The sequence below is a fragment of the Solanum stenotomum genome, chromosome 3 (genome assembly GCF_019186545.1).
Source record: "Solanum stenotomum isolate F172 chromosome 3, ASM1918654v1, whole genome shotgun sequence".
NCBI lineage: Eukaryota > Viridiplantae > Streptophyta > Magnoliopsida > Solanales > Solanaceae > Solanum > Solanum stenotomum.
The window spans coordinates 59,546,855-59,569,070 of NC_064284.1; the positions used below are offsets into that span (position 1 = coordinate 59,546,855).

Genomic DNA, 22,216 nt, shown 5'->3' on the forward strand with positions numbered 1-22,216 from the left:
GCACCAAATAGACTTTGTGCCTGGGTCTTAACTTCCTAAATGCCTGCCTATAGGAGCAATCCTGAAGAGACCAAAGATTACAAAGGCAAGTTGAAGAATTGCTTGAAAAGGGATTTGTTCGAGAGAGTATGAGCACCATGCTCTGTTCCAGTCCTATTGGTCCCTAAAAAGGATGGAACATGGAGGATGTGTGTAGATTGTCGAGCCATCAACAAGATAACGGTAAGTATCGCCATCCTATCCCTCGTCTTGATGACATGTTGAACCAACTGTATGGTTCCAAAATCTTTTCTAAAATTGATCTAAAGAGTGGTTACCATCAGATTCGTATGAATCCTAGAGATAAATTGAAAACTGCTTTTAAGACCAAATATGGACTTTATGAGTGGTTAGTTATGCCCTTTGGCTTGACTAATGCACCAAGCACTTTTATGAGACTAATGAATCATTTTTTTAAAGATTTCCATGGAAAATTTATTGTGGTGTATTTTGATGACATCTTGATCTTTTCTCGAAATCTGGATGAACACCTAGAGCACTTAAAACACGTTTTTGAAGTTCTTAGAAATCAGCGCTTATTTGCTAATCTCAAAAAGTGTACTTTCTGTGTGGATCATGTGGTTTTCTTAGGTTTTGTGGTCAGTTCTAAGGGAGTTGAAGTAGATGATGAGAAAATCAAGGCAATAAAAGAATGGCCTAAACCTAATAGTGTAACTGAAGTTAGGAGTTTTCATGGACTTGCTAGTTTTTATAGGAGGTTTGTGCGAGACTTTAGCACCATTGATGCTCCTTTAACTGAAGTTATTAAAAAAGATAAGGCTTTTACATGGGAAAGGAACAAGATGATGCATTTAACTTGCTGAAGGATAAATTGTGTTCTGCTCCTCTTTTGCAATTGCCTGATTTTTCTAAGTCTTTTGAAGTTGAGTGTGATGCCTCTGGTAAGGGCATAGGTGCAGTTTTGATGCAAGACTCCAAGCCAATTGCCTACTTTAGTGAAAAGCTAAGTGGAGCAACATTGAACTACTCAACTTATGATAAGGAGATATATGCCTTGGTAAGGGCGTTAGCTACATGGCAGCACTACTTGTGGCCTCGAGAATTCGTGGTTAAGACTGATCATGAGTCATTAAAATACTTGAAGAGCCAAGGTAAACTTAGTCGTAGGCATGCTAAATGGGTAGAGTTTATTGAAACTTTTCCTTATGTAATTGCTTACAAACAAGGAAAGGAGAATGTGGTTGCTGATGCACTCTAAAGGTATGTTTTGATCTCTACTCTTATTTCAAAGTTGTTGGGTTTTGACCAAATCAAGTTCCTCTATGCTAATGATTCTGATTTTGGTGAGATTTTTGTTAAATGTAAGTTAGGTCTTTTTGAGAAATTTAATCTTCAAGATGAAATTCTATTCAAGGAAAATAAATTATGTGTTCCTAACTGCTCGTTGCGTGAACTATTTGTTAGGGAAGCACATTGTGGAGGGCTAATGGGACATTTTGGTGTACCCAAAACACTGGAAATACTGTTTGAACATTTCTATTAGCCTAGTATGAGAAAAGGATGTTGAAAAAGTGTGTTCTTATTGTCTTGAATGTAAACAGGCTAAGTCTAGAACATTGCCGCATGGTCTTTATACTCCTTTACCTGTTTCTAATTCCCCTTGGATTGATATTTCTATGGATTTCATATTGGGGCTGCCAAGGACTAAGTATGGTAAGGATAGTATATTTGTGGTAGTAGATAGAGTTTCTAAAATGGCTCGTTTTATCCCATGTAAAAAGACTAATGATGCATCTCATGTGGATGACTTGTTTGTAAAGGAAGTGGTTAAATTGCATGGAATACCTAGAACTATTGTTAGTGATAGGGATGCCAAGTTCTTAAGTCACTTTTGGAGAATTCTTTGGGGAAAGTTGGGAACTAAATTGCTATTTTCAACATCTTGTCACCCACAAACAGACGGGCAAACGGAGGTGGTTAATAGAATTTTAGGGAACATGTTGAGGGCTCTTTTGAAAGGAAAGTTGACTTCTTGGGAAGATTACTTACCTATTGTAGAATTTGCTTATAATAGGACCTTCCATCCTTCTACTGGTAAGACTCCTTTTGAAGTTGTATATGGATTCAACCCCCTTACCCCCCTTGATTTATTGCCTTTGCCTACTAATGATTTTGCTAATCTTGATGGTAAGAAGAAGGCTGATATGATGAAGAAAATTCATGAACAAACAAGGCTTGCAATTGAAAAGAAGAATAAGGAAGTTGCATTGCGAAGGAATAAGGGTAGAAAATATGTTGTTTTTAAACCTGGTGACTTGGTTTGGGTGCATATGAGAAAGGAAAGATTTCCTTCCAAAAGAAAGAGCAAACTAGATCCTAGAGGAAGTGGGCCATACAAAGTCCTTGAAAGGATTGGAGACAATGCTTATAAACTTGATCTTCCTGGTGAGTTCCAAGTTAGTGCTACTTTTAATGTTTCTGATCTTTCCCATTTTGATGCAGATTTGAATTCGAGGACGAATTCTCTTCAAGAAGAGGGGAATGATAGCATCCAAGGAAGCTCTACTCCATTGAAGGACAAGGATGAAGCTTTAGAAACTCCAAGGAGGCCCATAACAAGATCTCAAACCAAGGAGTTCAATGATAAGCTCAACGGGCTTCAATCACTAATCCAAAGGTGTCTTATTGGGGAAGAAGAGCTCAAGCCCAAGGGAGAGGAATTGTCCAAATGCTACAATTATTTGGTGGCCCAAATTCAAGCCCAAGATGAGGAATTTTAAGGTCCAATTTCGTGCAAATAAGGTCAAGAAAAGTCCAAGAATCAGCCACAAAAAGAGTTGCTTTCTGCCCAAGTTTTGAGAGAAGACTAGTCAAACTTTCCAAGATTGTCAAGATTCTTTTCCTAGTTAGGATTTACCTTATTTATTTATTTATATATAGGTTATTAATATTTTCCTTAGTCTATTTATGGTCTCCTAAGTACCATTTAATGTTTTCCTAGAAGTACTAAATTTGTTCCTAGTTAGGTTACTTTATTTCCTTTCTAGAGTAGGATTCCTCGTAATTGTCTTTCTAGGATTTGGCTGACCTTTTAGCTTCTTAGAAGGGCTCTTGGACGTTTTTTTCCCTTTCTCCTATATATAGGAGTCCTTTTCATTCATTAAAGACAATTTAGATTGATATTAATAATATTTGAGAGAGTTCTTTGAACCTTTGTGACTTGTTCTTTGAGAATTTATCTTTAAACCTTTACTAGTTTCATAGTTTAAAGTATAAAGTAACTTCTTCTTGTGATATCTTTGGTTTCTTTTTGGTATTCTTTAGAAAGTGATTAGTTTCTACATACTAATTATTGTCTTTAGTTACTCATAAAGCGGTCAAGATCCGAATCTATCGTTTTGATTTGTTTTCTCAAGTAAAGGCGTTAGATTTCTTCCATAAATCTATACGTTGTTACTTGGATCTTTTCAAGGCCTTAGAACATCTATCCTTGGAAATTCGTGGATCTTTCCTTCGAATTTCCCATATCTTTAGTTAGTTTTTTTGTTTCTTTTCTTTGTGCTTCCGCATTCTAATATTCAATCCTCTATTTGTGATCTCCCTTAACCTTGTTGTTATCATATCCAGCCCAGTCAGTCGCCTTTTTCTTCACCTGCATTGCTAGTGAAAAAGAAGGATGGGACTTGGAGGTTCTGCGTAGACTATAGAGGGTTGAATGAGGCTACAGTGAAAGACAAGTATCCCATACCCATTGTAGATGACTTATTGGATGAGTTACATGGTTCAACGATATTTTCGAAGGTGGATTTAAGAGTTGGTTACCATCAGATTAGAATGAAATTTGATGATGTGTTTAAGACAGCATTCAGGACACATATGGGGCACTATGAGTTTCAAGTGATGCCATTTGGGTTTACTAATGCCCGAGCCACATTTCAGGCTCCTATGAATCAGGTATTTCAACCCTTTCTCTTAAAGTTTGTGCTAGTTTTTTTTATGATATCTTAATATATAGTCAGTCTCTTGCGGAACATGTGAAGCATGTTACTACTGTTTTTATGACATTGAGGGAACATTCACTTTTTGCTAAGAGATCCAAATGCTCGTTTGGTCAATCCAAGGTTAAATATCTTGGTCATGTCATTAGTGCTCATGGGGTAGCTATTGATCCTGAAAAAGTAGCGGCTATGGTGCAGTGGCCCAAACCCTCTTCCTTGAGAGCTTTGAGGGGATTCTTAGGGCTGACGCGATACTACAGGAAGTATGTAGCCAACTATGGTACAATATGTAGACCACTTACTGATCTCCTAAAAAAAGGCAATTTTAGGACGCTATATCTAACACACCAGTCCTTGCCCTACCTGATTATTCTCAAGAATTTGTAGTTGAAACAGATGCAAGTCACTCAGGAATTGGTGCAGTTCTCATGCAAAAAGGGAGGTCAGTGGCCTATTTCAGCAAAGTATTGGCTATGAAGCATAGGGGCAGGTTTATTTATGAGAAGGAGTACATGACATTGCTTAGTGCTATAGACAAGTGGAGGCACTACTTACAGTATACACACTTTGTGGTAAGAACTGATCACCACAGCCTGAAATACTTGCTTGATCAGAGAGTTACTTCAGCTATCCAACAAAAGGGGCTTACCAAGTTGTTAGGCTTAGACTATGAAGTTAAGTTCAAGAAAGGAGCTGAGAACCGAGTTGTTGATGCTCTTTCCAAACAATTTGAAGGGGTGCAAGAAGAAGAAACAATTTCTTTGCATGCTAAATTACAAGCTATCAGCTCATCGGTTCCAATTTGGGTGCAAGACATCACAACCAGTTATGAAGGTGACACGTTTGCTTCCAATCTTATTACTCAGTTGTTGGTAGACTTACAAGGTCCTAATCTGTGGCACTATCAATCTAGGATCTTGCGGAAGAAAGGAAAAATCTATGTGGGATCTATTGGCACACTAAGACAACAACTACTACATGTTTTTCATAGCTCACCATTAGAGGGTCATTCCGGTCAGTTAGGAACACTTAAGAGGTTATCCGGGGTGTTTTATTGGCCTCTTATGAAACATATGGTAATCAATTATGTTATAGAATGTGATATCTGTCAGAGGAGCAAGGATGAGGCTATAGCATATCCTGGTCTTCTTCAACCACTTCCTATTCCCAACCAAGCATGGACTCATATTAGTATGGAGTTTATAGAGGGGTTGCCTAAGTCTGAAGGAAAGGATGTCATTTTGGTGGTAGTTGATAGGTTCACAAAATCAGCACATTTCATAGCTCTATCTTATCCTTATACTGCAACTATTGTGGCTGATAAGTTTGGAAGAAGGTACAGACCTTACATGGTACCCCTACTTCTATAGTCACTGATAGAGACAATGTGTTTCTTAGCAATTTTTGGCAAGCTTTGTTCAAACTAAAGGGGGTTCAATTGTCCTATAACTGTGCTTACTACCCGCAAACAGACGGCCAAACAAAAAGGGTGAACAGGTGTATTGAAACTTATTTGAGGTGTATGACTAGCAGCAGACTTACTAATTGAAAGAGGTGGTTATATTTTGTTGAATGGTGGTACAACACTAACTTCCATAGTAGTCTCCAATGCACCTTTTTTGAAGCCTTGTATGGTTATTCTCCACCTTAACTATCTCTTGGGCCTCTCTTAGACATTGTGGTGCCTACTGCTGAAGATGTGATTATGCACCGACAACAAATGCAACAATTATTAAAGGACAATCTCCACAAGGCTCAAGAGAGGATGAAGTATTTTGCTGATGATCAGAGAACTGAAAGGGAGTTCAAAGTTGGTGATATAGTGTATTTGAAGTTGCAACCCTATCGGCAAACTTCCTTAGCTCTGAGGAAGAACCTTAAGTTAAGTTCAAAATATTATGGGCCTTATCTGGTAATCAGCAGGATTGGACTAGTTGCTTACAAGCTAGCTCTTCCACCTTCTTCCAAGGTGCATCCTGTCTTTCATGTTTCACTTCTGAAGAAAAAGGTTGTTTCTAGAGTGGTGGTTCAATCAACCCTGCCCATGACTAATGTTGAAGGCCAATTCCTTGTCAAGCCTGTTGCCATTTTGCAGAGGTAGCTGGTACGAGGGAAAATTTAGTTGCTGTTAAACTCATGATCCAATGGTCTAACTTACCTCCTGAAGATGCTACTTAGGAGGATTTTGAGTTCATCAAGGATAAGTTTCCAGAGTTCATAGCTAATCCTTGAGGACAAGGATTACTTGATGTCGTCGGGTATGTTATGCTTTCAAATAAAGAGCAAATAAAGTTCTGTAGTTATGAGGATTCGATATGGGGGGCGAACGAGTAATAACAATCCATTCAATAGACGGCTGCGATTGGAAGTTGTTTAATGAGCTTGAAGGGATACGATGCTGCCAACTCAGACGAGGTGTTTATAAGTCTAACAACCAGGAGAGAAGAAGGCCAACGAATCAATTGGTATTTTTCTCGTTTCTTCTCTCTTTCTTCTTCTTCTCCCTCGGTCTAAATTCTTCTTCTTATCTTCTTCTGCAAATGAAGCTCATCTACGGAATCCCAGTAGAGTAGTTCAATTCAATACTCGTATTTCTATTCTTAGTTGTAATAGTATGAAGTTTTACTAATATAAATCAGAAAATTATCCCAAAAAAGGTTGTTGATTTTATTCTAGTTTAGATCTTGACATACAACAATCTAAAACTTGAATTTACACGATTAGGAATTAGGTCAAAAATTTCAAACCAACTAATGCAGCAGAAAAATACATCTAAGATGCTTGTTGTTTCCTTCGTTTTATTCTTTCTAGCGCACCAAGAGGGCCATCACTATCTTTATTCTTGGCAGTAGAGTCGTCTTCTGCTTCATCACCTTCGTTGTCCCTCTTACGGATTAGACCTCCAAACACTGCATCAGGGACTTCTTTCAGTGCAATTTCAACCTTATCATCATCCTCTTCAGAATCACTTTCCTCAGGTAGCTCAATATCCTCATTGTTTGCAGTGACTTTCTGTCCATTTGACTCAACTACTCCTGCACTAACAAATCCAACTACCCGACTCTGTTCTTTGCTCTGTGCATCATTTTCAGGCGCTAACTGCCTTTCAAGAGCTGCCATCTCATCATCAGCAACACCAGCTTTTTTCAAAACGTCCTTTGCTTCCTCAAGGGTCTGCATCTGGTCCTTTTGCATGAGATACTCCGGTAGGAGTTCTATATAACGATTCAGAGAGATGCGACAATGTTGTAAGAGTGGTTGGTTCTCAACAGCCTAATATATACTTATTGGTGTTTCACAAATACGTATGTTAAAGAAAATGTGTGATCTTACCAGAAACTAATTAGAAATGATCAAATCAAAACTAGGACATAAGCACAGATGTAAGAGGATAAATTATAAGGTGATCACCTAAGATGGTTCGGCCATATTTTACGTAGACCTCCAACTTCACGGATCCGGTAGTGTGACATGTGACAATTTGAGGTGCTAAAAGAGGAGGTGGATCCAAAATCACAAAGAAGTTGTTTCAAGAGACCTAAATCTCTCATAAATGTAAATTTAGGTCAGAAAAAAGAACATAATGAACAAATGACCACTATAGGAGATACCAACTTGTTGGGGTAAGGCTTGGTAATTGTTAGAAAACTTGCATTAGATCTAATATTTGCCAGAAGTCCTCTTGGTTTGGGCTAAAGACATTTATATCACTGAAGGGATATTGTGAGATTTAGAGAACCCTAAATTCGCCTTAAAAGACAAGTAATTGTTTTTCAATATTGGACTGCATGGACCAGAATATAACGGAATATGTATATAGAGGATTCTTACAACCCCTAGTATGAGATTAAGTATAGTTGACTGATTTGATTGATATAATATACCAAGTCCATGATAGTTCATACACCGAGAAGTTAAAAATGGTAGTTACTTCAAGCTAAATACTACATTATGAGCCCTTCCTATTTTCAAAAAATTTCCTGGCATAAAACAGAAGTAGCTCCAACAGCAGGTTTCCCAGTGACCCAGTTTAATCAGAAGCAAGGTTGTCATCTTCCAAAGTTAATTATATGCCATGTTGGATAATACACATTGTAAAGTAATTATTTTATCCTGATTAAGTTCGTACTAGCATTCTAACCAGATTATTACTCTTCTTACACAATCCTTCCTATTAGAAGCTATCAAGTACCAAAACAATTTCCCTCCTCTGCCTTCTTTTATGCCGCAAGTACACCTTAATTCTTTTTTGGATAAACTATGCCACAAGTACTCTTTGGTCTTAATTCTTTGTGAGAATACGATTGAGCTCCTTAATTTACTGATCTCAAGGACATCACAGATGGCTAACTTAATGATTAATTGAGTATTTTTTTACCTGGCTGTAGCTTGCAGATACACTCCTCTTCACACGGAGCATCTCGCGGAAGGTATCCTCGTTGCCATGCTGCACCTCAAACTCATGCCACTTGTTCCAGAAATCAGGGTCAGATCTAGGGTCTGTGAATTGTGATGAGTGCTTGTATAGTGCACGAGCACGATCAATTGCTCCTAGGCTCTTCTCAAGTTCAGCATACTTTAAGCACATAACTTTCACGTCCTTGTCTGGAAGCCCAGACTCAATTGCTTGTTCATATATCTCCCGTGTTCTTGGAACACCAAATATCTCAGCTGCACGAGCTATATAGATCTCGCACATGCTCAATTTCTCATTTGCTGGAACAGCTTTTGTAGCTTGATCATAAACCCTCATAGCCTGCTTCGCAAGACCATAGTCTTCCTCTAATTTAGCATATTGAAGATACAGTGGCTTCACAGCATCAACAGGGGTCTGGTGGGAATGGAAATAGTACAAGATGAGTATCCAAACATAGTTTGACAAACAGAATTTATGGAACGTACTTTAAGATGCAACTACGCAGACAAGAAGCAGTTAGACATTAAATGAGAGTCTCTGCTAACAGCATTAAGCAAAATTTCTCCCATAATTTGGAAGTGCAACCATCACCCAAGACATGGCCAATGTAGGATTCTAGACTAATTCAACAGATTTATGTGATATCAGCAAATTACAGGCAACATAGGTGAAGCTGCGTGTATATTCATTGTGCATCAAAAATAAATATAAAATGCACACAGGTAGACATGACAAGACCTCAAACTAAACCCCTCAGGAAAAAAAATCAAGATGCGCAGCACAATGCATAAAATGATTCAATGAGCTGTCTAACGACTTTTGCGCCCTTATCCAGGTAGAATACTATCATATAAAAAGTAGAGGATGATGNAGCAAAATTTCTCCCATAATTTGGAAGTGCAACCATCACCCAAGACATGGCCAATGTAGGATTCTAGACTAAAACAACAGATTTATGTGATATCAGCAAATTACAGGCAACATAGGTGAAGCTGCGTGTATATTCATTGTGCATCAAAAATAAATATAAAATGCACACAGGTAGACATGACAAGACCTCAAACTAAACCCTAAGGAAAAAAAATAAAGATGCGCAGCACAATGCATAAAATGATTCAATGAGCTGTCTAACCACTTTTGCGCCCTTATCCAGGTAGAATACTATCATATAAAAAGTAGAGGATGATGAAAGACCAAAAGGATAATTTGGAAAGTAACTGAAGAATAAGATATACGATGGCTGAAGGAAGATAGATTTCCGGACGCTTCTTAAACAGAAACAGGTGTCTCCCAAAACATCTAGGCAGCCAACGGTTTCTCCCGTCAGTTTAAACCGGTTGCTATCGTAGATCCGCCAATTTTCTTCTTTACTAACAATATTAAGTTACGCCAGAGGGGATGTTGATTGACTGACACTAAATTGCACCCAAAAAAGGGGATGTTCCTGTTGTACAAAGGGTACACAAGTCCAAGAAATTCTAATGAATATCAGATCTGTACAGAATTACATACGTTCAACACACATAAGGATATGATATTGCTAATGAGAAGCAAATGTGCCAATATTAGAGCGATGGCAAAATCTCCACATATTCATTAAGGTAGTTGGAGAAAAACAAGGAAAAACTCATGAGATTTTTAAACATCAGTTGAGAACCTAACATCCAATTAAAACAGTGAATCATTGAATTCCGAAAATCATTACCATATTGGAGCAAAAAAGAACGATTTTACAATTCAGATTTATATCATAGAAAACTAATGTTATATTTGTTGACTGAACAAATAAAACATATTGTCATATACATACCTGTTCAACAGCATGCTCAAATAACTCTCTAGCTCATTCCAACTTTGACTTCCCATATCTCTTCACAAATTTGGAAAGATAGGTAACCCATATATCCTTAACATGTGGGTACTTGAAGATCTTCACACCCCTCTCGTAAACCTTGAATGCATCCTCAAAGTACTTGTGATCCTAGACAAAATGAATACCAGATATTATAGGTTAAATCCAATTGCACCAGAGAGAAAAGATATCCAAAATTCTTTTCTTGAGTTTTTGCATTTTGACCTCAAATGTATGCATTTTTTTTATCTTCACTTTATCCTCTTGTTTTTTTAATCATTTACATCCCAATCTTTCAATGTCTATGTGAAATCATAGAAATCTCATTTTCTGATGGATAAAAATAGTAATTACATTATCAGAAAAACAGGCAGAGTAAAAGGAGACACTATTCACACATGGAAAATCAATAGAAGGGCTAACCCAGCAGCAATAGTGAAGCCATCCAGTAGATAGTAACTAACTATACAAAAGGCTCCTTCTTAATGGAAAATCAATAACAGTAAAGATTTCTGAGTCATAAAAGTAAGAGTTGAAGGATTTCATGTTGTAAGCAGACATTAGGATAGCATCACACAGCATAAGGCCATTGCCCCACTAATGGGATTTGTGTAAAAGTCTAAAAGATACTATTAAGAAACAAACCAAGTAGCTAGTAGTTCTTTAATAAATTCATATACTTTGTTGTTTAGTTTCCTAGTGAGGAGAAGTGACAAATGGGATACTCCACATTCTAGTGGGGGAGAGGATCTTGAATAGCTGTTTGATTGCAGAAGCTCTATGTTACCTACACAATGAAACTTCTCAGCCAATTATTCACAGCTTCTATCAAGAATCCTTCTTAGTGACAATTTAGTATCCCAAGAGTATTCTCAAATCAACAAGTATGCAGATTGGAGATCTTTTTCAATCTGGAGATTACTAAGCTTACTAATGTTGCCTTCCATCTTTCTCCCGCTACTGGACCCTTATTCCTTTTCCTTGTCAATTTTTTCCTTTCAATCCCTATTTNCCAAGAGTATTCTCAAATCAACAAGTATGCAGATTGGAGATCTTTTTCAATCTGGAGATTACTAAGCTTACTAATGTTGCCTTCCATCTTTCTCCCACTACTGGCCCCTTATTCCTTTTCCTTGTCAATTTTTTCCTTCCAATCCCACTTCCGTTTTGGGAATTCAATCCCTATTTTGCCCCTCACAGAATTAAATCTTCTAAAGTTCTGCAAATAACTTAAGACTAGAGGGTAAATCGTGGAAAATAACTGGCGAAGATACAACCAGGAAATGGTTCATACATTAGATATGCAAAATGCAAAGAACTCCCCCATTCTTTTAAGAGCACGTAAAACAGTAGGATGATACGTAAGTAATGATTAGAATGAAATTCATACCTCCAGAAGTACTGCATAATTTATTATAATCTGTGGTGTAGCAATTCTCAGATCCAAAATTCGCTCATAGACCACACGAGTTGACTCTAAGCGTCCTAGACTCTCCTCCAAATCCACAAACAGTAACCAAAGCCTTAGAGATTTGTGTAGCTTAATTTGCACTGGTTCATATCCATCAGCAGCAACTGCATGTTAAAACATGAAGAGAGCACCAAGAGTTAGCCCAAATATCCATACAGCATCAATCGACTGAAAATGAAATCAGATATCTAGATTCCTCAGTCAAAATATACTAAATGTTCTCCTAAAACTTTTCAGCTTCAATTTTAGAATTAGATTGGTCATGGAGTTCAAAGAAAATAATTAAAAGCATATGATTAGTTTTATAGCAAGGAGTGTACAAAAATAGAGACAAAATTTACTTTGCTAAGTTTCAGTTTCAAGAGAAATTGCCCACTCAAAGAGACATAATTTGCCTGGTTGCTAATTAGGAAGGCATGCCTTATACATGAGGCATCACAGAAAAGAGGTATGCAGATTTGCTCAAGGTGCTTCATGTGTGAGCAGGAAATTGAGGTAAATAACCACCTATTCCTACACTTGCAAGCAGCTACAAATCTGTAGAACATATTCTTATGTACACTTAGGGGTCGTTTGGTTGAGAACAAGTTATCCCAGGATTAGTTATCATTGGATAACTTATCCCATCACTATGGTATAAATGGTGGGATAAGATATCTCAAACATGGCAACCAAATAAGACATCAAAATTTAATACCAGGAGTACTTCTTTATCCCATGACTATTTATTCTTATCCCTCACACCAAACGATCCCCAAGGGTTAGCTGGGTGATGGCTGATGCAAAAAGACTACTCTGGAGATCTTGAACAGTTGGTCAGGAATTGGAAGCAGGGGCAGGAAGGAAGAATGGTGGAAGACTATCCCAGCATGTATTTGGCGGACCATTTGGGAAGAAAGGAATGCTAGGTGTCTTGAAGGGAAAAATATCAACTTTCAGAAGATAAAAATGAATTAAATTAGCCTTCTATTTTTTGGTGTAAAGAAGATTTGGAAAGGGCAGTGGTAAATTTAGTTGATTTCCTAGGAGACTTGTAATCTGACTACCCTTATGGGGGTGTGCCCACTATGTGGGATGTAAGTTTCCAATTCATCATTACTTAGGATGACAGAATTTTTTGTGAATACAAAGTTACCCTTATCTCAAAAAAAAATTGGAATCACCCGCTGTCTGGATTTTTTTCCAAATGCAAGCTTTTTTCTTACTACTTGCTACTTCTGTCGATTATTTTTTTTTGGATGAAGAATTACTTCGGTAGATTGTTTTACTTCAAAAGTAACACGAAATCCACATTCAAAATTTTAGTTCCTGATGAATGGTAATACCAATATAGTACTTCTTTGTATTCCATGACTCAATTAGATCTAATGCTGAACTATTATTTAAGCTTGATGGGCTAAATACTTAACAAGTGACAAGAATAAAGGAACAGTCATGAAAAAAGAAAGAGCACAGATACAAAAGGAAAGTCAGAATTACCTCTCCGTTTGACCTCAACAGTTGGTTCAGCAGTGGCACGTCTCATCAGTTCTAGAGCACCCTTGAAATTCCTGTGATGTAGTTCCATCTCGGCCCATTCACACCAAACACTAGCCAGATGATCAACAGTTTTATAATTCACCTGCACTGCCTTATCAAAGATGACTCTTGCATTTGCAATATCCTTATGGTTTTCATAAAGTTTTGCAAATGCAACCCACAAAGTATGCGGCTTCCCCACAGCTTTCATTGGGTCAATAGTTCTAACTGCCTCAGTGAACGTTAATAATTGCTTTGTCGGATTCCCTTCGAATAGTTTTACCCTTCTATGCCACTGTTCTACATTATGCAGATTTTGCCTCAAAAGGACACTATTCGCAAGCTCTGGCCTCCTATCCATATGATGTTCTAGCCTCGCTAATCTCAAGTCAATATCCTTATCATCATTCAGCCAAAACTCATTAAGCTTCTTCTCCAATTTTGCCACATTCAACCTATCATCCTCCTCATCCACATCTTCCTCTGCCCCAACCTCACTGTTACTACCTTCATCCTCCACCTCACTATCACACATCTCCTCCATTTTCAAGGCAAGCATACTCTCCTCAAACTGGGAGTACGCATCAAAGATAACACTAAAATCCCTAACAGTCACCACAGTTGTCATACCTTCTTCGAAAATATCTCTCGCCTTCTCAACCAACTTCCTCCTAATGTAATAATCCGCCAACGACGTCCAAAGCCTCCCAACCTCATCGGTAAACTTCTTAATCCCTCCTCTAATTATCGCATCCACATTCAAACCTGATATTTCAGTAGCATGCTGTGTTAACAAGTCACACAGCTCCAACCAAAGCCTATGTTTAGTCTTTCCTTTAATGGAATAAAACCAATCATCATTTAATACACCAGCTAACCTCTCTGCCGCCTCCTGGCACAGCTCAGAATTCAACAAAAACTCAAGCAAATCCTCAATATGGGAAGGGTCATACTTCAAGTACCTCCTATAAACCCTAAGTGATGTTTCAATAGGAATTACCCTTTGACTAACAAACACTAAATAATGTACCCAAATCCTATCATGCTGAGTAACAGGTAATGCACACAATGCTCTATCGAAAGTGCGCCTAGTTCGTGTAACGAGCTTCTGTTGAGTTAAACTCACCAAGTACATGATCCAAATCCATGGCATTTTGTGCATTGTAACAAGCGCTCTCTCGAAAGTGTTGTTTAGAGCTTGGTACAGGGAGTGGTTGATTGGAAGATTCCGAACTAACTCCAGACGTTCGCGGAGATACGCGTGCCATATTTTGTAGCTTCCAGGGAGAGCTTGTAGACCAACTCGTCTCCTACAGGTGGTGCACCTGTTTGGCCCTTCCTTAGCCTTCTCAACTTGTACACTCTCTACTGGTGCCGCAACTTGTGTGGGTATAACCAGGGACTCTGCAGGACCTTCCTGCATGGTTACAGCAACATCAACAGCTTTCACACAAGCACTTGAACTTCCATTCACAAAGCTTTCAATAGATGAAGCAGCAAAGTTTGCTTGTTCTTGCTTGAATATCATATCCTTGTAGCACTTTGAGTACATTGTCATTGTTGCTGCAGTACCGAAAAACCCACAACTGTTAACACAAAGGACAGGAGCTTGGCAGCCTGTATCATTTTGCTCCATATTGAATTTTCCTGCAACAAAAGGATGACGTTAATTTACCATTCCAGCAACAGCCAAATGTGAAAATTCCCAATCATGTTACCCCACTATTGATCAGTATGTGCTCTTATAGAGAACAAGCTGACTGCATTTAGCCAATATTCAGCTAAAGGCCATTAGCACATATTGACCGAGCCATAGAATCAGAATTGTCTAGTATACCAAGTTATATTGGAAGATCAAACTCCCAATTTCCTTGCAAGGCAATTGCCACAATTAACTATGGTAATTCATCAGCTCCTACACGATTATAGACTGCATTCACAAAACAACAGTGTAATCCCACAGGTGGAGTCTGGGGAGGGTAGAGTGTACACAGACCGTACCCCTACCTTGTGGAGGACTGCATTCACGAAACCTATAAACTAAATCGATTAAATCAATTACTAGCATGGGGGAAAGGCAAGCTGCAAAAAACACCTTGAGAAAATGGGAACTCAAATATACCAAAGCTAAGTGTGTCATTCCATATGGGTGCATCCTAATGGTTTGAGAATCAACAAATACCTACCTACCAGTTGACATCGTAACCAAAATACCTACTAATTTCATTAACCATGGATTGCCGCTACATTTTGTCTACCAGTTGAATCATGCCTTTAAAAACCACCACCAAGAACAACACAACTATAGACCCACCTTGTGTTGTGCCACCCCACAAATACATCAACAAAATCACCACTGGCCCATAGTCCAGAAGAGTTTGACATGAATGTACCCATTAAAAGAAATAAGAAAGGAACACAAGCAACATGGTAAGCATAGGACACTGTTTCATTCAGTTGAAAGCCTGTAATAGGGGACCTGTTTACCAAGGATAGTGCCCATCCTCCCTTGCCACGTCTTTGTTAGTTCCGACATAACAAATTTACCTCGCGGGGCATTTTTAAATTCAGGGTTGGACCATCTTCAAAGAATTAACTATCTTTGGTATAGAATTCTAGTATTCTACCACAACTAAATCTACCTTTACAGAAGATCAACTTTTGGAAGCCAAGAGCATAGAACAATGAAGAGGTCCAAGATAAAATCTTCAGAGAGGTCAAACAGACAAGTGAGCAAGCTAAGTACTTGTATGGTCATGTAAAAAATGCATGGTCAGATCTCAGAAGGTTGAAGGGGAACTTTGCAGATTAACAGGACGCATCAAAAGGAAGCTGGGACTAAGAAGAACGACAAAGAAAATAATGACCGACAGCTGAAGGCGGTGTCACCCTGGGAAATGCTGAAAACAGATGGATGTGTTTAGGAGGTAGTGAATTGAAAGCAATCAAACTAAGCTCCGCTATAGAGCAACAGAACTACCTCCACATGCTCCTCTAACCTCGGTAACAAATAAGCTTAGGCAAAAAAAAATAAGATGCAACATATTTCCATTTAGAACACTCTAGAAAACAAGGATTTCAAAATAAGTAAAGAGCAAGACAAAATATATGCATTACAAGTTTAGTCATAGTTTGATAAATGAGGATCAAGTGGGAATTAGACAACTCAAAGATATGTGATGTGAATAAGATGACAAAAATGGAGGAACTATATGGGAATGCTATGGAATATGAAGAATATCCTATGTTGCTCGGACTCTTCAAAAATGACAACGGGTACGTGTCGGATTCGCCAAAAGTGGTGTATTTTTGAAGAATCCGAGACGGGTGCGGCTTCAAAAGTGAAGAGCCCGCGCAATTAAGAGAATATCAAATAAACTAAAATGCAAGTGTAAAAAACTGTAAAACCAACAACGATAGATGGAGGGAATGTTTGGCCTCGGAGACCCATGTAAGAATAGATCTTAAGTTATCCTAATTCATGATCGAACACGACAAGAAATGATCAGATCCTGCATGCGGTTAGGATAACATGAAAGAATAACCTCCAAAGATGGTTTGATCATATCCTATGCAGGCTTCAATATGTACATACTCCAATGCAAAAAATATGGATATTGGAGGTGCAAAGGAGGACCATACAAACATAAAAACACATAGAAGAAAATTATCTCAAAAGACCTACAGTTCCACCGGATAAGCACGAACTTACATTAGTTGCTTGTCAAGAGTTTTCTTATACTCTTCTTACTCTGTATAAACTTGATTGTTTGTGTTGAGATAAAGATCAAACTGCGTCTAATTTAGCAAATCTATAATTCTACTTATAGACAAATCATGCAGTAACCAAAAAAAAGTATCTTGCACAGATCAGAATACATACAACAGAACTACTTGTGGATTGAGGCATAGTAGACTGACACCAATGCACCAAAGTTATTACCCTTTCTCCCCAATCTCTCTTCTAAATGGAAAACTTAAATACTATTAAATGGAAAACTTAAATACTATTGAACTCAGCCAATAAATTAAATCCAATATCCATGCTATGGATTAGTAGTTAGTTTTTCTATTTATAAAGTAAGGTATTTCATTCACAAAAGGGCATCGAGAAGATGCATAGTTACAACTTACAATGAAAGAAAAACTGAGATAAAGAAAAAGGAAATTCCTTTACAGTAAATCAATCTAAGACAAGGGAACCAATAAACTCCATAAATTATTTGGTGCTACATACATTAGCCACTCTTAAGTAAGATTGGCATCTGGTTTTGATAGTCAGTTTTTTATACAGTTTCTCAACGAATGTTCTTGATAATAGTTATATAAAACGAAGAAAAATAGATGCTTAGTATCATGAATGCCAGAGCTAGAGGTCTGATCTTACAAAACCAATTAGGCAAAACTCATAGCAAAGGAACATATATATTTTGCTATTTGGTTGGTTTGGATTCAAGTATAGGTTAAACCTGACTGCTGAGTGAACTGACCAATATCACAAGCTGGACAAAAAAGGGTACACCATGAAAAATCAGAAACGCAGAAACCCCAAACATCTCAAATAAAAAAAAAAAACTCAGTATTAACTACCCACAACCAAAATTCACTTTGAAACAAAATAAAAAGAAATACCAAACTCACTTGTTTGATGAAGACACCACAAAAATCCGATATTTATAAGATTTCCACCTCCTATCCCTTCAAAAGGAACAAACAAACATATTAAATCATACAGAACACTACACCACTTCAAAAAAATTAAAAAAAAAAAAACAAGATCAAACCCATAAAAAACCCAAAAGGGTGTTCAAATTTTGCAAATTTAAACAAACCCAGCAAGAAAAAAAATCGATGAAAAAATACTAACCCTAGAAGCGAACAGGAGGAGCCGAAGAATAAAATACGTGTCGAATTTTGATTGGATATTGTAATAGCTAATAGCCAATAAAAATAGGGAGTAGATGAAAAGACGGTGTGGGTGAGTACAGGAGATTATTGCAGAAAGTTTTACGTGTTCACGCATGTTGGGTTTCGGTTTTGTTTAGTGGACTAATATTTTTTTTTTTTATGATTTGAAAGGAGCTAGTCATGTTATGTGAAATAGGTCGCATCGACAAAAATATTCTAGTCGACTCGATCTATAATTAATTCATTAGTAATGTTGTGAGTTAAAATTGTCACAATTTTTTAATAGATTTGAATTGTTAGTATAATTTTAGCTTATAAGTTAAAACAATTTAATGTCGAGTTTTTAGAGAATACAAATTTATTGAATTGACTTTTTGATTTAAATATTTAAATAATTCATGTTTAGAAACAATCTTTTAACTTATTGGTGAATTTTTTTTTCTTAGATTAGTTTCTATTAAATTCAAAGAGGATAATTCTCTGAAATATGATATTCTCAATATTTATAATTTAACTTGAAAAAATATGTGAAAAAGATTCAGAAAAAAAAAAGTTAAATAATGAACACAGTATTATAGTTAAGATTCATGAATACATATAATAAAACATCATAAAAATATGAGTTTCAAAATATCTTCACATTTGTCTAACTGTCATTTTCTACTAAACATGTTTAATTATTTATTGAATAGAAAAAAAATATACTTTTTCATCCATTACAAATCGTGTGTCTTGAGAGACTATAATGAAAATGATTTCAATAATCATAGTTTTTTCGGTGAATTATATAAATTCAATGAATATGTGCGATATTTACATTATAAAAGCCATGAGTTTCAAAACATCTTCACGATTAGTACAAATCTCGTATCTAACGGACATTTTCTATTCATTGAACAAAAACTGCATTTTTTCATTCATTACAAATCGTGTGCTTTGAAATATTATGATAAAAATTATTCCAATAATCACAGAAATTTTAACAATATGTTATACAATTTTGTAACATACTGATTTTTCTGTAGGTGACTTCATATTTTAATTTACATTTAAAAAAGATGCATGCTAAAATTATTGGTATTTCAGTTTATGAAATATATGACTATTTTGATAAACTAATTCAGTAAAATGAACATATGGACTCTTCAAATTTGTTGAGTTAATTATTGATCCAAAATTAAATAATTTATTCTCATAAACTATCATTTTAATTTTTCATAAACTTTTTTTTAAAATCATTTTGTATCCAATTAAAAGAGAATGAAAATTTTAAAATATGATAGACCAATATTTACAATTCTTACTTAAAAAAAATGTTAGTAAGATTTTTGAAAATATAAGTCATGACTTACTTTATTTGAGATTCTTGAATATGTATAATAGTTATATCACAGAAGTATAAGCCTCAAAATATCTTTACAATTAGTGCTAAATTTATGTTACAATATTATTTTTTAATAAGTATCCAACACATCTTCTTAATTAGAAAAAAAATAAAATTATCCATTTTAAATTGTGTGCCTTGACGCAATGTGGTGAATATGTTTTCCAACAATCACATCTTTTTTTAACGAATTATATAATTATGAAACATTCTTTCAATTTTATTCATCATTATAGTATAATAATTTTTCTTTGGTGATTTCATATTTTTACTTATATTGATAACCAAATAAACGCATGACAAAATTGTTAGTGCTTCAATTTATGATTTATTTGATATTTCTAACAAACTAATTCAGCAAGATAAATATATGAATTCTTCAAATTCATTGTATTTAAAAATGATGAGTCCTAACTCCTAATAAATAAGCAACGCTTATTTTTTAAAGAAAAGAGTTGAACGTAAATTTTCACAATTTGACAAAAGAAAAAAAATCTTACAAAAACAATTTACTAATTTTTTTTTAAAAAAATTTATGTACAAAAATAATTACTACTATTTACTATGTCATAAATCGATCTTAAAAAGAGTCGGAAAATAATTGATTTCATAAATACTTTTTAACAAAATTCATCTTCAAAAATTGATACCAACCACCTTAAGCTGATTTCTCAAAATAATTTTCTATATAAGCTATCAATGATCTGTTATATTTAAGATTCATGAATATGTATAATACTTACATCATAAAAGTAAGGTTTGAAATATTTTCATATTTTATACTACTTTCGTGTGTAACTGTCATTTGTTAGTAAGTGTGTTAATGTATTTTTAAAATTAGAAATAATTTAAATTGTTCTCATGCATTATAAATCACGTGCCTTAGGCAATATAATAATCATAATTTTAATATTTATAATTTTTTCAGCAAATTATGTAAGTTTAATATAGGCATGAAATAAACTTTCAATATTATTCAACTTTACAGTATCATATTTTTCTTTGATGATTTTGTATTTTAACTTACATCAATAACAAAATAAATGGATAGTAAATTTATTGATGCTTCAATTTTTAATATATTTAACATTTCTAATAAACTAATTCAGTAAAATAAAATACAATAACTCTTCAAATTCATTAAATTTTAAAATGTTTAGTAGTAAAGAAGCAATGCTTATATCCATAATCCAATATAACAAATGAACATAAATTTTCACACTTTGATCAAAGAATAGTATCCTACAAAACGTTTTGACTTAATATTTTTAGATCTCTTATGTTCGAAAATAACTATGAATATTCACTATTAAAAAATATGAAAAAATGAATCTAAAACAAAATTTTAAAAAATATCTATCCTGTTACTATTTCTTAACTAAATAAACCTCCGAATATTTGATTAATTTATCGTAAAAAACGAGAAATGCAAATTGATCACCTAGAGTTATTTATTTTTTTAAAAGATTATATATATATATATATATACCTATGATCATTTTTAATTATATTTTGTATAAAAAAACCTATAGGTTGGATTTTTAAGAAAACATGACATCAAATTAAATTGTTGAATTAATTTTTGATTTGAAAGTAATTGTTTCAATTTCTTTTTTGATCAAAAAGTTAATTTTTATTAAAATATATAAAAACAAACCACTACAATATATGATATAGCAACATTTATAATTCAACCAAAAAAAAAATTATGAGAAAGATTTGAAATAATAAATTAATCAATGAACTATTAAATTTAAAATTTGTGAATATGTATAATATTTACAACACAAAAGCATGAGTCTTAAAATATCTACACGCTTGTCAATTTTGTGTGTGATTGTCGTTTTTCAGTAAATGCGTTCAACACATATTTTAAATTTTTAAGTAATTAAACCTTTTACACCTATTAATATCGCATGTTTTGAGGCACATGATGAAGATAATTTTAATAAATCATAGTCTATTTTAATGAATTATATAGGTTCAACATATGCATTAAGCAACCTTTCAATGTTCTTCAACTTTACGAAAAAAACAATTGTTTCACAAAAGTATGAATATGTATAATATTTACATCATATAAGTACGAGTTTTAAAATATCATCACGTTTAACGCAAATTTCGTATGTAACTATCACTTTTTGTTGAACATGTCATCGTATTCATTAAAGAAAAAAATACACTTTTTCATCCATTACAAATCATGTGCCCTGAGATACTATGACCAAAATGATTTCAACAATCATAGTATTTTAGATGGATTGTATAAATTCAATACAATTCATGATATGCAGGGGCGGACCCACGTAGTCAATTTTGGGTGCTCGAGCACCCATTGACTCGGGAAAAAAATTTGTATATATATATATAGAAAATATGATAAATACGTTATTAAATAAAAATAAGCACCCATAGAACAATAGCAGTCGTGGGTGCGCTGGTTAACAATTGAAAAATAATGCGCGCGAAGCATGCGGGCGAGGGTTCGAATCCCGTCAGCCCCATTCTTTTTTTTTTTACTTTTTCCAGCGAATTTTGCACCTTTTTTTTTTACTTTTCCTTTTTTTAATTAAAGGCTTATTTTACTCCGAATTTTGTACTTGTTTTGACTTTTCCTATTCTTAATTAGTTTAGGGTGACTAACTTTTTCTTTCTTTTTTATTTTTAA

At 35.1% G+C, this 22,216-nt stretch overlaps 1 protein-coding gene and 1 pseudogene across 1 annotated transcript in view; one reads left to right on the top strand and one right to left on the bottom strand.

Moving 5' to 3' along the window:
* Positions 1–22,216, top strand: part of LOC125859849 (uncharacterized) — a 662,179-nt gene that overhangs the window by 256,341 nt on the left and 383,622 nt on the right. The gene's annotated exons all lie outside the window — the stretch shown is intronic.
* LOC125859105 (uncharacterized) lies at positions 6,609–17,992 on the bottom strand (annotated as a pseudogene).